Source organism: Grammomys surdaster, unplaced genomic scaffold (genome assembly GCF_004785775.1).
Source record: "Grammomys surdaster isolate TR1022 unplaced genomic scaffold, NIH_TR_1.0 191, whole genome shotgun sequence".
Lineage (NCBI taxonomy): Eukaryota > Metazoa > Chordata > Mammalia > Rodentia > Muridae > Grammomys > Grammomys surdaster.
The window spans coordinates 16,174,614-16,196,802 of record NW_021604636.1 but is presented as its reverse complement, the minus strand read 5'-3'; the positions used below and the strand labels follow the sequence as shown (position 1 = coordinate 16,196,802).

General features: G+C 43.3%; 1 protein-coding gene and 1 pseudogene across 1 annotated transcript in view; one reads left to right on the top strand and one right to left on the bottom strand.

The window, feature by feature from the left end:
* The first annotated feature begins 2,853 nt into the window (after nt 1-2,853).
* The window catches only part of Lypd6b (LY6/PLAUR domain containing 6B), a 52,139-nt gene continuing 32,803 nt past the window's right edge, over nt 2,854-22,189 (top strand). The window contains exon 1 of the mRNA XM_028769300.1: nt 2,854-2,925. The gene's annotated coding sequence lies outside the window, so the exon portion shown is untranslated. The remainder of the gene's footprint in view (nt 2,926-22,189) is intronic.
* On the bottom strand, nt 19,381-19,839 carry LOC114622796 (annotated as a pseudogene).

The following is a 22,189-nucleotide window of genomic DNA, read 5'->3' as shown; positions in this document are numbered from 1 at the left end:
AACCTCAGCTCAGCTAAGTGCAGATTCTCCAAGCTGAGATATTTTGTTGAACACAATAGCCTGTATCCTCCATGGCAATGGTTTGCAATTCTGTTTCCAGAGTGCAAAAATGATTACTTTGTTGTTGTTATTGTTGTTGAAGTTGAGGTCCTGGAGATGTATTTTGAAGCCTCCTCTGGACCACTTTTCTGTGACTCTCCACTTCCCTCTGTCTGTGCTTCTCTCCACACTGGAGTGATTGTCCGCCCTAGGGAAGTGGCCACTCCATTCTGTTATTAAATTTTCTCATTGGAGAGCCACGTGCTCATCTGAGGACTCATGTTTCCCACGGAGGCTTCGTGTTTCCCACGGAGACTGCTTACTTTCTTTGTTTGCTGTGGTGATCACAGCTTTGGGTGGGCAGCAGGGCAGAGGCAAACGTGCTTTCTCTGTGACTTTCATAGGCTGTTCTGTGTGCTGGGGTGGAACCAATGCTTCATGGTTCTGTGGCTTCTGACTTCTGGGCATCAGCCATTTTGATAGAAGCTCATTATCCCAGGAAGAGGGTCAGCAGTGACACACCAAATTGTAGGCTTGTAGGCGGTGTAATATTAGCGCTAACAGTGTACCCTGACTCCAGACTTGGGGATGCTTTAATCTCACATCTACTTTAAATATGAAGACCACTAATTAAGATTGTGTGGAGGGATTTACCAAACCCTTAGGGAAGGAAAACTATTTAATAATTTTTGTTTTCTTGCTACTGCTGATGACTCTCAAGCTAGGATTTGTATAGTTAATTGGCTCCTGGTGGGTATTTCTTCTGTCTCTTCCATGTTCACTAGTCTCAGGGTAAAGTTAGTACTTTAAAAAATTAAGACTTTTCACATTGCAACTGCTCAGTAATTACCTAGTGGGTTAATTATATAAAAATGGGTTCCGGGATAAACAAATCATGGTGTGTAGTTGACGGGCTATCATTTATAGATGAGAGAGTGACATTGAGATACATGCTGTAACATGGATGGAACTTGAGGACGCTGCAAAGTGACACAGTGTGGAAATAAAAGCACAGGTTCGTGATTATAAAGTAATCCAAAGACACAAGGTCCCGGAGATCATGGGACTCACCAGGGCTTGGGAAGCAGGAATGGGCCTCACTGGCCAGTGGCTTCAGGGTTCCTGTTTGAAGTGATGGAAAGTTCTGGAAAGGGAAAGTGTTCAAGGTTCAGTGACACTTAAGTCAGAAGCTAAAATGGCTAATGGGTATGAGTACTTAGAAGCTTTAAAAACATGATTCTGATGCAGGAACGGTATAGAGAACATATACACGTTGTATAAACATAAAAACTGCGTTTTGAAAAAAATTATTACTTAAGTGTTTATTACCTGAATTTCCAGACCTGCTTGTGACAGTTTATCTGTGGATTTGCTCCTTGTTGTATAGAGAGGTCTTTCGTGTCATCCTCTGGCCAGGATGACAGCCTCGGACAGCTGTGGTATAATTCCCACCAAACTTGGGAGAAATCATACTATTTACGGAAAATATTTCAAGAATCTGGACTCCCTTAATCCTTCTAGAAATAGTAATTTTATCCCTGGAACAAGGCGGATGGTCAGGTTGCTGCATGCTTTCTGCTTGGGTGGTTTTGTTTTCCTGTTTGTAGCCCTTGGTAAATCCTGCTAGTGACTTGTGCTTGCCCCCTTTCCATGTGCAAGTATATAAAGTTAACTCTTCTCTAAAAAAAAAAATAGATGATGTATTAGTTAAGGTCTTCAGAGGGTCCTGTTTGTAACTATATAAAAGAGGGATTTATTTTAAGGAATTTATGGTGATAGGGTCTGGCAAATATGAAGTTCAGAGAATTGGCCAGTGAGCTGAGGATCTGCAGAAAAGCTGTTGTTGACATGCTGAGTTTCGAAGTAATTTAGAGGCAGAATTCCTTCTTGGGGGCTTAACTTTCCTTCTTAGATTCTTCATGATTAAATGGGAAGGTTCAAATGTTAACACATGGTAAATAAGGAAGAAAGAAAGAAAGAAAGAAAGAAAGAAAGAAAGAAAGAAAGAAAGAAAGAAAGGGGAAGGTAGGGGGAGGGAGGGAGGGAGGGAGGAGGAGGAGGAGGAGGAGGAGGAGGAGAGAGAGAGAGAGAGAGAGAGAGAGAGAGAGGATATTCCCCCCCCACATCTGGACTGATGTTTAACAATGAGTACCAATATCCTTAGTCAAACTGACCACAGAACTATCATAGATAGAGCTGTGTAAATGACAGAACCATCTTTAATCGGGTATATTCGTTGTCTGTTATATTTGCTTCTTTGAGTGCTCACAGAGGGATATTCCAGTTCCCTCCCACCTCCTCGTCCAGGTTCAAGTCTCATGTTGTCATTATTTCATCAGCTGGGTAGGGCTGTCTTCCAAACCTAGGTGGGTTAAGTGGTATAGAGTCTTCATTGTGGATGTGTTGAAGGTGTGAACGTGTGACTGCAACGGCTTGCCAAGCAGCCTGGTGTGTAAGTCCATGTGGCGAGTTCTGCCAGTCAGCCCTCTGGGAATCAGCCATTTTTGTGGAGGGATTTGATGGGGTGCTTGATTTCACCATTATTGCATACCCAATTAGTTGAGGCCCAGGTGTGTGTTAATAAACGTTAGCTCACTCTCTGTTAAACCAATGACCCTACCTTGACTTGATTCCAGGGATTTCGTGCATTTGATATTGTTCAATTCATTATGTGGTTGCTGTTCTAGTCTGAAAGGTCTTCAAACATCTGGAGACCTTTGTTGTTGTTGTTGTTGTTGTTAGAAAACATCCCAACGGCTCAGGGATGTAATGGGGCAGTGGGCAGCTCTGACTCTGTCCTTTTCTCTCTGGTAGACTGCTTACTTCGTTGTATGCTGACCGGCTCCCCGCAGCATAGAGACCAACTACCAGGTTGTCTTTCTTAAGGTAAGAACTTTGCTAATACAGACACCCCTGGGCTTCAGTCAGAAGCTCTTGCTTAGCCTGTTGGGCATGCTTACAAACTCCTGCATATCTTGGAGCTCAGTGTTCTCCAGTTTGCCAGTTTTCTGCCCGATCCTAACCTGCTTCTGTTTACTGTTCTGTGGTTCTGGGGCTTGGAATGCTAGTTTGGGCTTGCTATATTTTTGTTCAGAACAGGAGGAAGTCTGCAAGCCCAGGGACTGTTTGGTGGATTAAAGGCATCTCTGGTATTACAGAAGTCTCGTATTTGATTACTTAGAAGAGAACTAACATAAAGTGATCTTCGTAGATCATGGGGGTCTATGTGGGGTGAGGAATGATGCTTGAATATAGTCCTATCAAGGGAAATACATTCTGAATAAATTCAGTGTACATGAATACTAATTATCGGATGCTCAAAATCCTCAGATATTTAAATGGTAAGGCTTAGGAATGACCCAAAACAGGACCAACAAAGAATTGTTGTTCCAACGAAGAATTGATGGGCACAAGTGTGATCACATTTAAAGCTCTGCATTTATTGGAATTGTCTTTTACTCGATTTTGGTCTTCAATGTGGTGCTTACTACAGAGGCTGCCCAGATTAGCTTGCTAGCCCTGACCTCCATTTTCCCAGGTGAAGAGATCAAAGCAGAGGGCTGGTTTACCAGGTCAGGCAGCAATGCCATGCACTGTCTTTTGTGGTGATAAGGACTAACTCTGTTCTGCCTAGTCGTCCTTCCCTGGCTATTAGGAATGCCAGCCCCTAGCCCCGAGGCCTCTGACTGGCAAACAGACCTCCCACCTTGTGTTTGATGGGTGTCGAGGAGGAAGGCAAGCACCTAGAGGAAGTTGTCTGAGATCATGAGGTGATTGGGCCTGGGCCGTGTTTGCATTTCTTTTCTTGTCCAGAGAGCAGATTGAATTATTAGGAACAGTGTTTGTTAATGATAATTACACGTTTCAAGTACAAAGCAGACTCTGTAAAATGTCTGGTAGGGATGCCTTTCTCTTTGCCTTTCTGAATAAATAACATTGTGCTGCTCTAATTAGACTCAGGAAGACAAGCAAGTATCTGTGTGTTATCATCAGTTTCCCCTAGGGTAAGAGAGAGGGTGGTACGTGAACTCTTACTTCAGTTTATGAGTGTGTGTTACTAGTTGTCCTTCATAGCTGCAGATCAGAGAGTTGAAGGTCCAGCAAGGGGTTGGAAGGTTGTCTTCCAAGGCAAAGAAAATTTCTTCTAACAGTGTTAACCATAGCTCTGGGAATATCATAAACACAATGGTAAAAATAAACATAAATAAAATAAATAAATAGTTAAACATTGAACCATAAAAATAAATATTAAATGATTAAATAAAAATTAAAAATAATAAGGTGATAAATAAATCCATAACTCTGCTGTTAACCATCATCAACGTCACCACAGCTAATATTTTGTCTCTGACTTCCTTGGGTACCAGACTAAAGTTTTCTATGTACGATTCTCTTATAATCATCATGGCATTCCTGGAAGGTAGATTATATTAATATCTACATTTCATAGAGAAGAACATTGAGTTATCCAAAGTTAACCAAGCCCCAGGGTGTCGGAAGTGGAATTTAGACAGCAGAACATCCCAGGACAGGGCCAACCTAGACACTTGAGGATGGCTCACTGGATTCTACTCTTACCTCCCTGCCTGGCCATGTGTCCCTGACTGCCATCGACTGCTAATACCTTATCTCTTCTGCTCTATGACCCCCCCCCAATTTTCTTATGTATATAAGAAATTTCCAGTAATTTTGATCAGCAGAAAACAGAAGATATCTGGGACTTCTTGCTTGCTTGGTACCCTGTATCTGGAGCATAGCAGTTGCATGGTTAGTTGTGACCTGCTCCATAGAGGCTCATCTGGTGATACTCACTTTGCCTTGGTTTGCACATATACTGAACACGTCTGCCCACTTCACTAAGACCCATGGAATAAAACAACTACTATTGACCCTAGATATAGGTCTGTCTGGCCCTACATTCTGCCATGGCTTACAAGGAACAAAACCCTGTTACTCCCATGCCTTCCTTCAAAGACCTATATTGGAAAGTTTACCTCTTTTGTCCCACATCTGGTCATTAACTGGTTGTAGCTTTTCTGGAGTTGGTGAGCTGACTGCAGCGACCTCGCTGGCCTCAGACAGGTGGGATGAGAGGTTGGGAGTTCTACATGGTGATTGGTAAATGTGTTGGCAGATAGACAGGTATCCAGGTTTCATGTGTGTGAACCTGCACTAGAAATGCTACTGATGAGAAAGCCTCGTTTGTGCAGGCCTATCATCAGTTATGTGTTGCTTAATACAGCACCCTGGAGTTGCGGCTTGAAACAACAACTGTTTTATTTGCTTGTGGTTCTGTGGGTTTGCAGCCAGGGCTAGGCCCAGCTAGGTGGTCCTTCAGCTAGTATCAGGAGGGCCATCCTTACAGTCGCACTAAACTGGTACCTGCAAGATGGGATTTAGGACAGACTGTTGTAAGCATCCTCTACTCATGACTACTTTTTCCTGAGAAGTTTTTACATGACCCAATCATATAAGCAAATGAAATAGGCATACAAATCAATGTTACTAACAATAAGTTACAAAGAAATTCATCTCAAAACAATTCTTTGAAATACATATAATTTTGCCATTTATTAAAAATGAAAGCATATTTGCATTCTAGTGAGAAGGATGTTTTTATTTGTCAAGCACAATAAAATCCAAAGCCTTACTAATTTGATATTTACATGCTAAGGAATGATAGTAGGAAAATATTAAGAGTTTTTGTTTTCTGTAATTAAACTGTTGTGTTTCTTTGTTGGTTTGTTTTGAGTCAAGGTACATATCAAACTTATTCTATAGTTGAGGAGTACCTTAAACTCTCGACCTAATTCCATTTCCTAAGTGATGTGATTGCACGCATGTTCTACCATGCCTAACTTAAACCATTAATGTAAGGGTACATGGTTCACTGAAGAATGATACCCTGGATTCAGATAGTATGTAAACGCAATGAGCATTTTAGTCTGCAGGAGTCCAGTATGCTGGGGTCTCCCATTACCAACTTAGAGAGACCCCAAGGGGACTCCCATTACCAAGCTCTCAGATCCAATTTAAAGCCCATTAGGGGAGTTCTGGGGTAGGTGGGCTTTGTCTTACTCTGTCTCTCGTCCAGTGAGGTAGTGAGAAGTGGGGAAGTTTAGAACAGGAGTTCAATCTGTAACTGATCAATCAATGGAGGTAACTCACTACCTTTGGGCCAGCCTGTCCCATCCCTCTCATTATGTTCTGATCAGAGTAGAAGACTTTGTATGAACACTGTCACTCACAACATACAGTAGTCAAATCTGAGCCAGTATTCCTCAGTATTCATTGGTGGTTTGTAACATGACAACACACTCAGTGCAGAATGTACATGATGCATGTTCAGAGCCAAAGCCACCGCAATGGGATTGGAAGATTCAACCTGGGTGAGCACGGCCACCATGGCTTCACTATGTATAGCCTCACTTCTGCACCATTGGTCAGAGATTATGTGTGTAAGCCCAGATTCAAGGGAAGGGGGCTGGAAATAGGCCCTACCTCTTCTTGGTGCTAGCTACAAAGTGTTAATTGCCATTTAAAATTGCCAAGAGACTCTTAGCTTTGATTAAAAAAAAAAAGCAACTGGAAATTGGATTAAAGCATTTCTTTTTACACAATTTTTGAGTAAGGGTGAAGATGTAGAAAACAGAGGTCTATCTGTCTGTGTCTGTACCAATACCATGCAGGTTTTAGGTTTTTATCACTATTGCTCTATAAGGTCAGGGATAGTGATTCCCCCAGAAGTTCTCTTATTGTTGAGAATAGTTTTCACTATCCTGGGTTTTGAGAATTGCTCCTCCTATCTCTGTGAAGAATTAAGTTGGCATTTTGATGGGGATTGCATTGAATCTGTAGATTGCTTTTGGTAAGACAGCCATTTTTACTATGTTAATCCTGGCATCAATGGGAGGAGAGGCCCTTGGTCCTGTGAAGGCTTGATGCCCCAGTGCAGGGGCATGGTAGGGTGCTGAGGTGAGAATGGGGCTGGGTGGGTAGGTGGAGGAGCACCCTCATAGAAGCAGGGGGAATGGAGGATGGAACAGGGGGCTTGCGGAGGGGGAAACCAGGAAGGAGAATAACATTTGAAATGTAAATAAATAAAATAACCAATAAAAAATTTAAAAAGAAAACAAAGGTCTTGTGCAGACAGTAATTAAAATTCTGTTCACCACCACTAATGGTAACATTACCAGGGCACAGTCTGTTCTCCAGCTGAGCTAACAAACCAGGCTTGGCCACACTTCCTTGATAATTAAAAGAGCCAAATAAATAGTAAAAAGCAGAGAAAGGAGATTTGTTCAGTATGGTCAGATTGGCAATAGGAGCAATCCAGAGACACCTGAAATCCATCTCTCAGGTTCTTAAAATGGAGGTAAAAAGTAAATTAGAAGGATGTATGTTCCCAGAAAGATGTAGTCCTGCCCATCAGTGATCTATCATGATCTCAGCTCTAGACTTTCTTCCAAGATAGTCTAAGTCATCAGCACTATGTAAAATCCCTTTCCTGTCCCTAGGGCAGCCCCATCCCAGTTCAACCCTCCCTTTTCTCACTATTAGATTCTTAGGGGCAATTCTAGTTCACAAGGGCACCTTGTTTTACTAGTTCAACAGTCCAGATAGCCAAAGGAGAGACCCCAAGGTCTCTCTGGAATGCCCTCATTCCTTCAAGGATGACGGCCGCAATGATACTGTTCTTACTGTCTGCCACCACGATCTGAGATCTTTTGCATATCACAATTCATTTAATTATTATAAAGTATTTGGAATAGTTTTAGGCCGTATTCCCATTTTAAAGTGAGAAAAGCAAGAGAGGTTAAGTAGCCACCATTGGCCCTATAGTTCCTAAGTAGCAGAGGTTGGAGGCTTCCCAGAGGTGCCAAGCTCCGGGGACTGAGCAGGAGCCCGCGCTGCCTCTCCGGTTAACAGAAAGCAAATCTTCCTGAGTTTTAGTAAAGCTCTCTTGGATCATGATTTGTTTGATTTGTTTTCCCAGAGACAGTGGAATTGGCTGTTTGGTGAACTTGCTAAATATTTCTGGGCACACCCTTGTGGCCTGAGATAGCTCAAAGGACATGGTAAGAGAACTCGAATAGAAGTCACGTAGGTGTTTGTGACCACATAGAACAGAAAGTCTTCGCCTGGGCCCACTAGTGTCTCCCAGAATGTGACTTCTTGGAGTGGGCTCATTCTTGTCCTGGTAGAGAGGCGTTTGAAGACCGAGACTGTTTAAGGACAACCCCCACAGGCTTTCGAGTAGCCTCTTAATTTTGATTGATGCCCATCAGACTCAGCCCAAAAGAAAGGAACGTTGTGATTATTTAGCATTTTGTTTAAGGACTATCCTGGGGAAAGAGAAGAGTGCTTCTCTTAATATATAAAACACAGCCCCCTTTTATATATTATTTGTGGAAATTAATTCTCCAGATAGTATAGGTGGTTTAATTGAGGAAAGTGGCCTATCACCCATTTCTGAGGTCATTGTTTTTCAGCCTTAAAGCAGCCCAGAGTACATATCTTAGCAACAGATTCTCAGCCACAGGCTCACTCGGAGGGGTATAGGATTTTCTTAGCAACCGGGATCCGACCTGTGGCTCTGGATGGTCACATTTCTGCATTTCTCACTTTGCTTCATTAGCAGCAGTCAGAGTCACTGGAAGTCATTCGACCAGCCTGGTTTCTGTCTCCCTCAAATCCTTCTCTGGTGTTTTGAATACTTAGCCTCCTACATATAGCCCCTCAAGCTAGAATATACTAGAAGACAGGCAAGTGGATATGCACAGCCCCCCTCTCCAAAATAACACAGGCAGGATCTAGGAAGGGCTATGATGCTTACAGTTTATCCCTTCCACTACCTCTCCCTCCCCTGAGGAACTGCTGCAGAGGAGAGATCTCTTGATCGTCAGACATGAAATCCTAAAGATATTTTTCTCACACCAGTGGAAACTCAGCGACCCTCATCATCTTTTCCTTCAGCTAATCTTCAGAGTATATAATCCTCTCCTGCATTAAGTACGCCTTCCTGTGGATGCTTGCTTCTTTTTTCCTCCCCTTTGGAAGCCAACTGGAACCCTGTATCCCCAGCATAGAAATTGAAAGTCGCCAGGCAGGTCTCCACAGCAGGACTTAAGCTGCTACTTCCAAACAGTGCTTTGAGGTTGTGGTTGCAGCTGAGCTACTCAGCCTGCCTGGAAGACAGAATGGCCCTGAACAGGCCTCAGGCCGGAAAGCATCATCTTCTTTAGAGCCTTTGGGGTTGTTCTATCTCTGCTATAAACTTAACTGCTTCCTGGACTGCATTAGCTTCCTCCTGTTTGGCTAAACAGCATTCCTGGTGTCTCTGCTTCAGGACACACACAGTCATTGATTCATGCTTTTGCCTTCGGAGTTTTCTGGTTCAGGGGGGCTGGGAGGGGGGACACAACATGGTTCTTGTTAAGTTCTATGAGTGACATAAATATATCTAAGACCTGGAGCTGAGGAGAAGGATGTGAATAGGCTTGTATGTGGTTTGTGGGTATGTATATGGAGGGAAGGTAGGTGAGACACCTCCCAGCTTTCTGGGCCAGCAAGTGAACAGGCATGATTTAGTAGGCTTAGGAACTTGTGGTTCACCACAGTGTGCCCATTGGATACATGAAAAAGTCCTCTTGTCTTCTGAAGGGGCTTTACTAGGCTAATCCCCATGGAGGATGCTTCAGGCGCAGCTTTCCTTAATGTCACTGCAGCGTGACTCACTCTAGGGTTGCTGTGTTTAATTAGTCCCCTTTCTTGTTGATTTTATGACCAAGGTTGTAGGAAGAGAGTACTTGGGAGTTTTTGGAGGTTCCCCCACGAGTCAAAGTCATTGCACAATAATAAACAGACAGGGTATTAGAGAAGAAAGAGCAGAGATCTTGCTTAAGGCTGGGGCTTGGCAGGGATCACTGAGCTGGGGACGGCTTTGTGTAGTTAGAATGCAAACATCAGCACACCATCCGCCCAATATGTTCCGGCCTACAATCATGGTCACTTTTGCCATCTGTTTATCATCCTCAGAGACACTCTTCAAAGGTCATCACCAAGGGCCCAACCAAAGTGCAGCACTCTAATGGTAACTGTAAGCTGCTCTGCATATCCATCCTCGGGGAGTCTGTAACAGAGACGGAGGTTTCTCATGTGCGAGAGACAAGCCCATGCTTGAGCTGCCTGTCCTCGTTATGAGTGTACACCGTATTTAACGCATAAGTACCGAACTTTGTCTAATGATTAGCTCTGCTCTCTTCTCACTCTATTCTCTAAAAAGAAGAGAGGCCGTTACTCTTCAACAGCAGATCTCAGTGATCTCGCACAGCAAGAGTGGATTTGTTTGGATGACAGGTGACCTGCAGCAAAGCACCGAGCAGGGGCCTGGCTTCAATCAATGGCCAAACTTTTCCTTAGATTTACATTGGAGCCTTAGAGATATGCATGGAGGGTCACCAACTTTTCCTTAGATTTACATTGGAGCCTTAGAGATATGCATGGAGTGTCACCAACGTAAGCCACCGAGCCTGTTAGGCATTGCCCACCCTACTGTAATGTGGAGTAACATGTAGAAGTACTTGTTACTAGAGCTCCTAAGGTAGTAGACTTTCTATATTTTACAGATCCTTATTTTCAATTAAACAGAAGTTTAATATATTTCTCTACAAAGAATAATTTCTAGGTCTAAGAATAATTTCTAATAAGGGAATAGAATAATTAGAAAATTGTAGGGGGAGGGAGGTGGGAAGACACAAGGCATAGGGAAATCTCCAAGGCATTCTCTGGCCTGCTCTGGTTCTGACTCTGAAGGGGGCAAGGTTCCTTAGCAGTTGCCAAGTTGTAAAACTGTACTGCCAGCTTTGAAGCTTCTATTTTCCCTTGTTAGCATGCTTGTTTACTCAGTCTCAGTAAGACATTGTGTTAGCTTTATACAAAGGATTCCTGAAATAACGGAGTCAATGACAGAGTGCAGAAAACCAGTGAACTGTCTCTGGCTTTCTCTCCACCAGTGAGACAAATGTTCCCTCTGCTGTGTCTCGCCTGTCTCCTGTCCATCTCTGCTGTCACTTAAGACCCCAAGCATGGTTTGGTGAAAGCTTTCTTTGAATTGAGAGCTGAGCTACAGATTGTAAATACGTGGGTTTAAGATGTTAGAGAGTAAAGTGACATTGATTTATTTGTTCAGTTCTTGGCTAGCCTGAGAAACCTGTCCTGTCAGGCAATGAACAACTGCTCTTATCCTAACTAGTGACTTCAAGAGAGTATTACTCATCTCCTCATTACTGTTCCCCTGAGTCATCCAGGATGCAATATGGGTTTCCACTGAATAGACAATGAATTCAGACAACGAATGGGCATGCAGGGCCAACGTTCCTGTTGAATACCATGAGTTGTGTATGTGTCTGGAATATAGGGAGCCATGGCTCATTCTAGAGAGATATTCCAGAGATTCTCTCTTCAGCCATGTTTTCATTTGAGAAGTGGTTTTGGCCAATAATATCAAAAGTGGCCCTGTGAATGGCCAGTATACAACCACAAAGGGAGAACTGACCTCTCTAGCCTTCCTGGGGATGCTTCCAAGAGCATAGTTGCAGCTGTTAGCATTGAATCTGTGCCTCTGAGTATTGTTGTGCACTGACCCGCTAAATTAGTGGAGCTCTTTTAAAGCTTGTGACGATGTTGACAGCCTGTCGCAGGTTGTCACATGCCATCATAGTGGAGTTCTACTGAAAGGCAGCCAAAGGAATTTCCGTTTTATATATGTCACCTCTTCTGCTATGTCCTGGTTCTGTGCTATCCTTAGGTCTTTCTGTGTATGCCTCAGAGGGAAAAATTGTGACTAAACTCTTCTAGATCTTGTTTGGATGTCTGCATAGTTGTAGAGATCAATATTGGCTAGGCTAATATTAGCATTCTGTCTAAACTCCACCCCCACAGTTACCTGGCAACAGCCAGGTAGGCCTGACCCACTATAAAAGGGGCTGCTTGCCCCCTTCTCCCTCTCTTGATCTCTTGTTCCTCTCTTGTCTTCTTGGTCCTGCTCTGTCCCCTCACCCCTTCCCTACTCCCCCCTCCTTCACATGCTCATGGCCATCCTCTATTTCTCGAATTCTCTCTCTCTCTCTCTCTCTCTCTCTCTCTCTCTCTCTCTCTCTCTCTCTCTCTGCCTTTCTCATCCTCTACTACCCTCTTAACTCCTCTCCCCAAGCCCTGAATAAACTCTATTCTCTACTATACTGTCCCTGTCTCCCGTGGCTGGTCCCTCAGGGCGAAGGGATGCCTCAGGGGGAAGGGATGCCTTGTCATGGGGCTGCTGAGACATCCCCTTCCCCCATACCTTACCACACACCGACATAAAACATAACCCCTCTTTTTATCTTTTTATAAGCACATCAGCTAGTGTGTGGGTTCAGTTCATTTTGAAGCTCAGTCCATTTGGACATTCTTAATTCCTAATTTTTATAGTCATCACAGACTAGAGAAATATAGTTCTGAGCAGGAGTTGTAGCTGAGGCTTAGTAGAGCCATTAGATGTCTGCAGGACAGCTTGATGTTTCAAGCATAAAGACTATATTCAAAGAGGATGCTGGAGGTGAGCTTGCGGGTTAATGGAAATCCTACCTCTTCTGAAAATTCTTACTTAATCCTCCTCAGGTTTAAATAAAACCCACAGTTGCTATTATAACAGCTACCCTGACACCCTTCTCTACCTCCAGGCACTTGAAATACATCACTAAACAACAATAGAATTAATCCAAGGCCCTTTAGACAGGAGAATGAGTGCCTTGGGGCAGGAGCCTGTCTCCATCTTCAATTCCAAAGACTAGGAAAAATAAATATTTTATAGAAGGTATGATGGAGTCATTAGTAGCTGTGAACATAAAAGAAGCTGTAATCCAGAAGGCCCAGGGTTTGGCGGCCTGTCCTGCAGGGTCAATGAAATAGAAATCTGCTCTCTGCAGAAACAGCTGCCCTAGAGATTGTGAGTCAGGCCAGCCCGGGAGACAATAATATGTGCCCTGCAGCGGGTTCATTTTTACCACTGTCCATGATTCCTGTGTTGAAATAGGAAGGCTCAGCCCAGAAAAATGCTAAGGAAACAAAACCAACTCTTTTATTACCTCTACAACATTTATAGCCAAGTCCTATCCGATGCCCTTTCCCCTGGGCACCCTGGCAGGCATTTTAATGATTTATTTTCTTTTTCACAAGCAGAAGACAAATAAAATATTTTATCACCTTTTGGGTGGACTTGATGTCTTTCTCTTCATTTCATCACTCTCTGGGTCTATAAAACTCTCCTTACCTTTCCATTTTTTATAACTCACAGGTAAGAATTCTATTTACCTCACTCCTTATATGTTGTTGCTTCTTCTTCTTGTTTTTTAAACATGTTTTTCCCCCCTTTTTGGTTCTATAGCCCCAGCCTTTTTTGTTTTGTTTCACTTTTATGTGTGAACACGGTGGTTGAGAGCTGGGGAAGATGGAAAGAGAGAGTTAGTTATAAAACGTCTCATGTTCCCAGTACTGCAACATGGACGGTAGAAAAAAGTCTTGAGTAAGAAAAAGCATTTTCATTTGATTTTCCACTCTTTAGAGGTAGGAGAAGTCCATTTCCATACGTTTGTCGTGATTGGTGCTGAAGTAGTGTTGGTTGAAGAAGAGAATGGTCCGTTACTGGGATTCTCTGTGTGGTTTCTTTTCTGGGATATGTAATGTAAGACAACGGTTGTGGGTGCCTGTAGCATTGTGACTGCCCCTTTCTGTTCTGAAGTGCTGGTCTTCAAAGCTAGCAGCTTCACAACTCCCTAGCTCATTGTTCCTGCCCATTGCTTTCTTGGCTCACCTCTGCCTCATTTTCCATATGCCTCCCTATGTCAAGATTCCAACTACAGGCTTTACAGTCAGAAGCCAGGAGTCAGAAGCCAGAGCAGATAATGACTACAGGTACAGATTTGTGAGGGAGACCTCTGTCTGTTAGAGTCTCAAACCTGCATTGATGCCTCACCTGTCACACTCAGAATTACAATCTGGATAGCTGGTTTTGCAGGTCTCTGAATCAGACATAAATGGTCTGGGATTCTCAGAGAACTGGTCAGACATTACTTCTCAATGTGACGGTGAGGGTATTTGTAATTTAGTGGCTGTCCCTTTCCAAGATGAGCACCATTCCATCCATTGAAGGTCCAAAATAAAACAGAAGGTAACGGAAGGCTGAATTTCTTCTCCCTCTGCTTGTCTGCAATGAGGCAACATTGTTTGGCCCTGGTGACCTTTGTGTTAAGAGACTTTAGGCTCAGACTGGGATTTATACCACCAGCCTTGGGCCATTGGGCCTTTGAACTACACAGCCATATTTCCAAGTCTCCATCTTGAAGATGGCCAATTTATATATGTATACAAAATCCCTGTCCTGCATGTATGTGGTGGTTCTATTTATCTAGAGACCCTAAGATATTCATAAGAACAATTGTGGGTGATCGAGCTGTTGTAATCTAAAGATGAGACTCATTTGTACATTGCCGGATGTTAAGAAGACATGATGTTTGCCAATTAGCTATAACATTCATCCAAACTAATTCCTATCTGAAGCCTTGACCATTCTGAGTTTGTTTATTCTTTGAACCAAAGTGTATAAATTTACATTTAGCCTGGTGTTGAATTCAGCTTGATGCCAAGCTTTTTTTTTTTTTTTTTTTTTTAATAGATCTTGATTCCTGGGTGTAGCACGCTGGCTGCCCTTCCTGGCATGATGCCATCATTAGGCTGATAAGAAGTCTTCTTATCATTACTCAAGTAGTCGATAAAAATGTTAAACAGAATAAATAAAGACAAGGTTCTACATCTTTTTTTGTTGGGCAGTTAGTGTTGAGGCTTGTCTGTTAAAAACATTATTTGGCAGCTCACAATTTGCCACTCCTTCCCTAAAGATACAAATGTTATATAGTGGCCTGTTAAAATCTAGGTCCTGCATAAAAACTGCACTAATGTTACAGCTTGGAACCATGTTTTGATGGAAAGGCAATTAGTCAGGCAATATTTCACTTTAATTTACTGTCTTATCTTATCAATCTCTGCTTCCTTTTGTGTTTGTTCACAAACCAACAGCTCCTTAACATGCACCTTTATTTATTAATCCAGAAAAAATGTTGGTTTGAGAATCTTCAGTATCATGAATAGTACTCAATATGTAGTATAAGTACTCAATATAAGACATGGTGCTAGCCTGGGCGGTGGTGGCGCAGGCCTTTAATCCCAGCACTTGGGAGGCAGAGGCAGGCAGATCTCTGAGTTCGAGGCCAGCCTGGTCTACAGAGTGAGTTCCAGGACAGCCAGGGCTACACAGAGAAACCCTGTCCAAAAAAAAAAAAAAGAAAAAAGACATGGTGCTTGCCTTCAAAGTGTTACAGAGAAAGGAAAAGATACATAATTATAACACTCTGTTGGTAAATATACAAAGCCTTAATTTGTGTGATTTATACATTAAAGATGGAGTTTTATAGATAATAGAGTAAATATAATGCCTTGTAAGTCTACATCTGAGACAACAAGCAGCTGCCTGGAAATCTCAAAGGTCAGGGCAGACACTGTTCACTACAGAGTAAGGTCCCAGTCTTAAGTGTTGGGAAGGAAAAAAGGGCATTTGAAGAAAGGAATGAAGCCTTCCTTAGTCAGCTGCCCGGAGACTGGATTCTAGACCTGGCATGATGGCTCCCCACAGCTCCTGATCCTCTCTGACTTGTGTCTTGTACTTTGTCACATGATCTGCCAAGCTTCTTGCCCTTTTCTCAACCATCTATAGACCTCCAAATTATGTCTGGTTTACCATTCTGGTTATGTAATTCAGGTAAAAGAGGTTTGCCGGCAGTTCACAGGACCTGTCTGGTGGTTGCCTACATCCTGACATGACAGCCACCCCTTGGATTGAACAGAAAGCACAGGACAATGACCATAAAGCACCTCATGGGCAACCCTATAGACACACATGCAACACACTTTGAAATTAGGATAACACTTAGGCTTGAAATCTTCCATAAGTACATGTAGAAAATGTCTTCCCTGTTACACCACCACTGGCCCCTAACAGGCAACATCCAGCCATCTTTACTTTGAATGTCTTGTGTGCTTTCATCCTGGGTGAGTTGTCTGCAGCTTTGAAGTGGATACCAGCTGCATGTGAGTTTTATAGAGCATGAAAGATGGTGTATCAGTTGCTATCAGAGGCACAGCATGTTTTATAGTTGCAGATGAAATTCTCAGCAGTGGTCCAAAGAGAAATACCCTCAAGCCTTGAGCTGAGTGGGTCTGTACAGTGCCACAACAAGAGAGCAAACCTGGATACCCAATGGCCATGGTTTTCACCCATAATCCTCTCTGCTTCTCTTTTGTGGCAAGAAGCGCTTTCATGCTTTCATGGTTGGCTGTCTGTTCCTATCAGCTGGGAAGGCAGTTGGCTAAGGTGCTCACTCGCAAAGATGCTTAGGATTCTGCTTCCAGTGTTCTGGCAGTAATGAGAGAGGATTATTGGATTTGGTTGCTCAAGATCTTCTTCCTTCTGGCTGATTCCTGCTGTCTGTTTCCCACTCACTTTGTTTGGAGCTAGGTGTCTTCCCTTTTGTAAAGAAAATGAATGTAAATTATCAGGGGCAGTGAAACACCTGATGCTTTGCCGTGAGATCTGTTAGGGTGGGAGGAGATGGTGCACCTTCTGTGAGCAGATTGCATGCCTGCCAGCACTACATTCTTCAGGGAACTTCCGCAGGGCCTGTGCAGAGCCTGTTCCTAGGGTTGAGAATGGCTCAGCTGAATGTGCCACAAGGAATAAAGGACGCAGACAGGCTCTTCTTCTTACACAGCTTGGACTGTCTCCTTGCTCATGCAATGGACAGTGAGAACCCTGTAGGACAGGTAGCACTGGCCAAGTGCTTACTATTTTCCAGGCATTGTGCAAAACACTGTCATCTTCTCTCTTCACTCCTTGCTTCTCACTAGAGACCTGAAGTATAACTTAGACCATTGTACAGAGGATAGAGAGGAATTTGTGATGTTAAGAAGCTAACAGTTTCTTGATGAACATCAATCCTAAATTCAGGATCTGAACAAAGTATTCCAGACACTGGTTAAATCCAGAACACATTTTTTCCTCATAAGTAGCTTCTGTGTTCAGAAAGGCTGGATATTTAATCCTTAGGCTTCCATTCCCTTCATTCTTTCCTTCCTCCATTAATGTCAGGTTCTTAATATTAATTTTTCATCTTTTGGAAAAAAACCCACATTTCAAGGTCAGTATCTCATCACTGCTGGACACTGGAGGTCAATGCAAATTTAAGTAAAAGTGAGTTTTTTCTCTTTACTCTGGCCTCCCCTGTTGGGCAGCTAAGCAGTGATCCTGGCCCTGGCACTGCAATGCACAAAGAGTGGGTCAGAATCGGAGAATCTTTTCCCCAGCAGTTCTAGACAGACACTGGCTACTAGCTCACTTTGCGTTTGCAATTTTACTTAACGTTAAACATCAGAAATGCCTTTCTTTCTCTCCCTAACACATTGTCAACGTGATCTTCTCAGCCTGATGACTGTTTTATGGGCTCCTGGAAGCCTGTTGCTCCTCTTTCTCAACCATGGTACGCTCCTGTGTTTATTCTAGTCAGTAGGTCTTCTCAATAAATCCATCAAAGGCTGGGCCAGTCTGCACAAAGCACGCCTCCCACCTTCCTGGGAGGATTGAAGTGCAGTCTTTAGAGCTTGCCTGGATGGAAATTACTTCTCTTTATTAGGTGAAGCATGAAAGTATACATCTGTGCGTTCCATTCACGTATGGCTACTGCTGTGGTAGGGAGATTACATATTGTTTCTTCGTGAGCTAATTAGTAGTTTTCTAAGTTTGGGAGTGAGGAAGAAAAACTCAGGCTGTATACAGTGATGTAAGAATTATTGACCTGTGGCAAGCAGGGGATAGAAGTGCATTCTGGGAGTCCCACTTTCCTGCCCATGGTGATGCTTAAGTGCCAGCTATTTGGGAAGAATGGAAAAGGGCAGTCCGTGCATTGAGTTGGCAGGGTGGTGATCCAAGAGGCTTATATCCTCCCTCACAATTACAGGTTTCTGACAGAAATCAGAAATCTCTGCAGTGATGCAGATGGGTTTTAGCAGCCACATAAGATATTTTACCTCTCAGACCAAGTCCTTTGGTTTCAATAGCTCTTAGCAGCTAGTTGGCAATGCAGATAACTGCTGTAAAATCTGGATTTTTTTTTTTTTTAATGTTGGCGAATTGTGAAGTCTACAGAGCTGTGTGATTTATTAGGTAGATTTTATATTTCTAACAGGGAAGATTAAAAAGACAAGCTCTGCTGCTCCGATCAGCACATGTGCCACTGATGTAATTGTTTCTCCAGATTTTTAACTGGGATATATTTCTGTTAGCAGGGTAGGCCAGTACCCAATTTTTTTTTTTTTTTTTAAAAAACAACCACACATTCTGGAGATCCAGGCATTAATCAGTTTGCGGGGAGCTGCCAATTCCTTTCTTCCAGTCTCCTGCCACCAGCAAAATCTCCAACTAAGCCTCACTCTTCTGCATCTTCTATCCTGAGGGGGGTGTACTATCTTGGGGGTGCAGCTCTTCCGGACCATCAGCTTCATCATTGCTTGCATTCTCCAGTTTTTCTGAATCAAGAGAATACACCTCAGCTGCTTCACAATTCTTTTTGTTACTAGATAATTCACAAAGCTGGTAGGAAAAATTCAGCATTGAGTTCAGACACAAACTGCTACATCTTCAGTAGAAATTTGCCACAAAATTTTATCACCTTTATTTATTTTCCCTGACAATGAGAAAAGGGAAGAAGATTTGTGTGCCGGGAAATCTGCTTCTCTCCGACTGGAGAGGAGGCAGCTTCTGCTTTGCCTAACTTCTCTCCAGAAGATTTAATCAGTGTGTGCCCGTCAAGAAAGAAGGATGTTCTTGCTTCCTGAAGATGCTTTGTCTGAAATGATAAACACAGCTAAGGTGACAGCAGGCTCGCATGCAAAGTGAGGGAACTCTTGTTTATGACTGGAATACACAAAGACAAATTACCAGGGGGTTTTGCCTTCCCCCCCTCAACCCCGTTCTGTAAACTTCCTGATTCAGCAGACGGTGCCCTGGCTGCAACTGTGCCCTGGCTGCAACTGTCAACTATGCTGTTCTCCATGGAAAACCAGCCAAGCTGAATGATTCCTCACTCCTAGGTGCATCTAGGTAGTAATTCTTTGGTAACAGTAAGACTCTAGGCATGCTTCAGTTTTTTTTTAAATAGGTATATAAACTATTTATTAACAGCAAAGGCCCCAAACTCATTTCTTCTTGGATACACCCACAGTACGGCCCCTGCAGCCAATGGTCTTGGTGTGCTGACGGCGGACACGAAGGCCCCCAAAATGGCACAGCCCCCTATGGGCTCGAATTTTCTTCAGCCACTCCAGGTCCTCATGCGGCTTGTTGTCTAGACTATTGGCCAGAACCTGGCTGTACTTCCCATCCTTCACATTCTTCTGTCTGTTCAAGAACCAGTCTGGGATCTTGTACTGTTGTGGGTTCTGCATGATGGTGAGCACACCCTCCACCTCATCCTCCGTGAGTTCTCCAGCCCTCTTTGTGAGGTCAATGTCCGCCTTCCTCAACACCACGTGAGCATATCTCCGCCCCACGCCATTAATAGCAGTAATGGTGAAGGCTATTTTCTGCCACCCATCGATGTTGGTGTTGAGTCCTCGTAAAATGTGCTGGAACTTCTCAGGGATCACTAGAGACATGGTGGCGGCACACACGACGGCGGATAGGCCTCCTGTGGAAGAGCTCTTTATAGTTCTTTATAGTTCCTAACACATGCAGCCTTTCCTCAAGGTGGTGGTTGTTGGTGGTGGTTGTGGCTGTTTTTCATTTCGACCTTAGTCGTAGTGTATCAGAGAACTATAAAGGAAAAAGTTAAACAAAACAAAACCAAAATAAAAAAACAGAACAACAACACGATAACAACTCAACAGTTGAAACGTGAATGAGTCTGAGACTGTCTTCCTAAAAGCAACCTTGGTTTATTTGCAGTAGGATGCTTAGCTTGAAGCTCCTTGCTCCTGCTCAGGGGCTGCCTAGCTGTGTTGCTGTTGTCTTCTGATCTACCTGTCTCTCTGGAGATTGTTTCTCACAGAAACACAGAATTGGGACTGGGGGGGGGGGAGAGGAAAGTTGTCCCTGGGGCTTCAATCTTGATGGAATGACTTTTAGTTGCCCAACTAATGTGGCTCAAAGGGTCAGTTGAAACTGACCTCATTTGACCTATGGTTTCGGACTAGGCAGTGCCTGGATTAAATCCATGGGTTTGCCAATGATTTAAGCTATGGAACCATTTACATAAGTGAAATATTCTAGGGGGAAAAAGCCACTCTACTCTTACCTCAGTGGAATTAAAGAGCCTTCCTCAGAACACTTCATCTGGAGAGGTCTGGGAGGCCCCTCCCAGCCACTGTCAGTGTGAGTTGGGGGCAGGAAGTTGTATGCAGCTGAGGCTTATGAATGCAAAATTTCACCCTAGTTCATGAAGACTCTTGGAGACAGAGTTCCTAATCAGTTTTAGGTCAGCCAGATTCAAGTGGCTGTGAAGCACCAATAGGCTTTCCCTCCTGTAATCCCTGTTCTAAGTAAACAGACTCTTAGTGTGACAGTTGCTCTGTGCTGTTGGTGTTTTGCAGTGCCACCTACACTTGCTTCCAGCCTCTTTATTGCTGTCTGTTCCCATCTCCTCCTCTCATGGCCACACCCACTGCCATGAGAGCGCCATGATGTCAGCTCTGTTCCTGGAAGTCTCCTTTATTATTGCTTAGAAGACTAAGACAACCCCTAACTTGCTGTGGTAATTTAAGGTTCTTGTCAAACCCTTCTTTCTTTCACCTGGGTAGCACAGCCCGAGTTCACTGACGTTTTCTCCTATTCTCTTCCTTCAAGCTTGTGGCCATGCTCTTCTCCCAACCTTTCTTCCCTTTAGTACATGAACATTTAAACATCACACACATACACACACACACACACACACACACACACAGAGAGAGAGAGAGAGAGAGAGAGAGAGAGAGAGAGAGAGAGAGAGACACAGAGACAGAGACAGAGACAGAGACAAAGACAGAGAGATACCCAAATGTATGCTTAGTTGTTGCATGATTATATCTATTTATGGGGCACAGTGTACTACTTGAGTATTTGTACACAGTGTATCAAGTAATCTGCATGGCCAGTCACTGTAGATCCAACCTTCCCTATTAGCTATTTTCAAGACTGTAACTGATTGCTGTCAACTACAATGACTGTGCCATTTGATGCAGCCTTTAGTAGGTATTCCTCCTCTGTAGCTCCGCCCTGTCCCCATTCCCTGTTTGCCCTCCCTCACTTCTCATCCAGGCCCACCTAGCTACCGGTAACCATTGATTTACTCTCACTCAATTCTATGAGAATAATATTTTCTCAATCTTTTTTTTTTCAAAAGGTATCATTTAGACAGTGTACACATTTACTGGGAGCCATGTTATATTTTAATACATGAATGCATTGCTTAATGTTCAAATCCAATTGAACATTTGTCTACTCAAACATTTATATATTGTGGGTAAAACACTCAAAATCCTTTCCTGCAGCCTTTCTGAAATCTGCAGTATGTTATTGACATGGAGCAGCACTACTACTTCCTCCATCTCATCCTTACCCATCACTGCTGACTGTTCTTCCTTTGCCCCTCCCTAGCCATCAACAGTTTCAGCTTCTGCATACGTAATGAGAGGGTGTGTCATTTGTCTTCTTGTTGCCTGCCTTGCTGTTCTCTAAGTTCATCCATGTTGTCCCAAATAACAGGATTTCCTTTTTTCATGGCTGGATAGTATTCTGCTGTATATCCATCGCCGTATCTTTATCCATTTGTCTCCTAATGGACCCTTACATTCAGTTTTTAATCTTTGTCTTTATCAATAGAGTTTCTTTTGTCCATTTTGCTCACTCTTTCCTGTAAAGACTATCCATCCTTCCACCACCTTCTAAGTCCTGTGTTTCAAGGCAGGTGAGAGAATAGGGCAGCAATCCTAACCCCAGAATTCTGCCTCTTAACAAGATTCACTTTGCTAA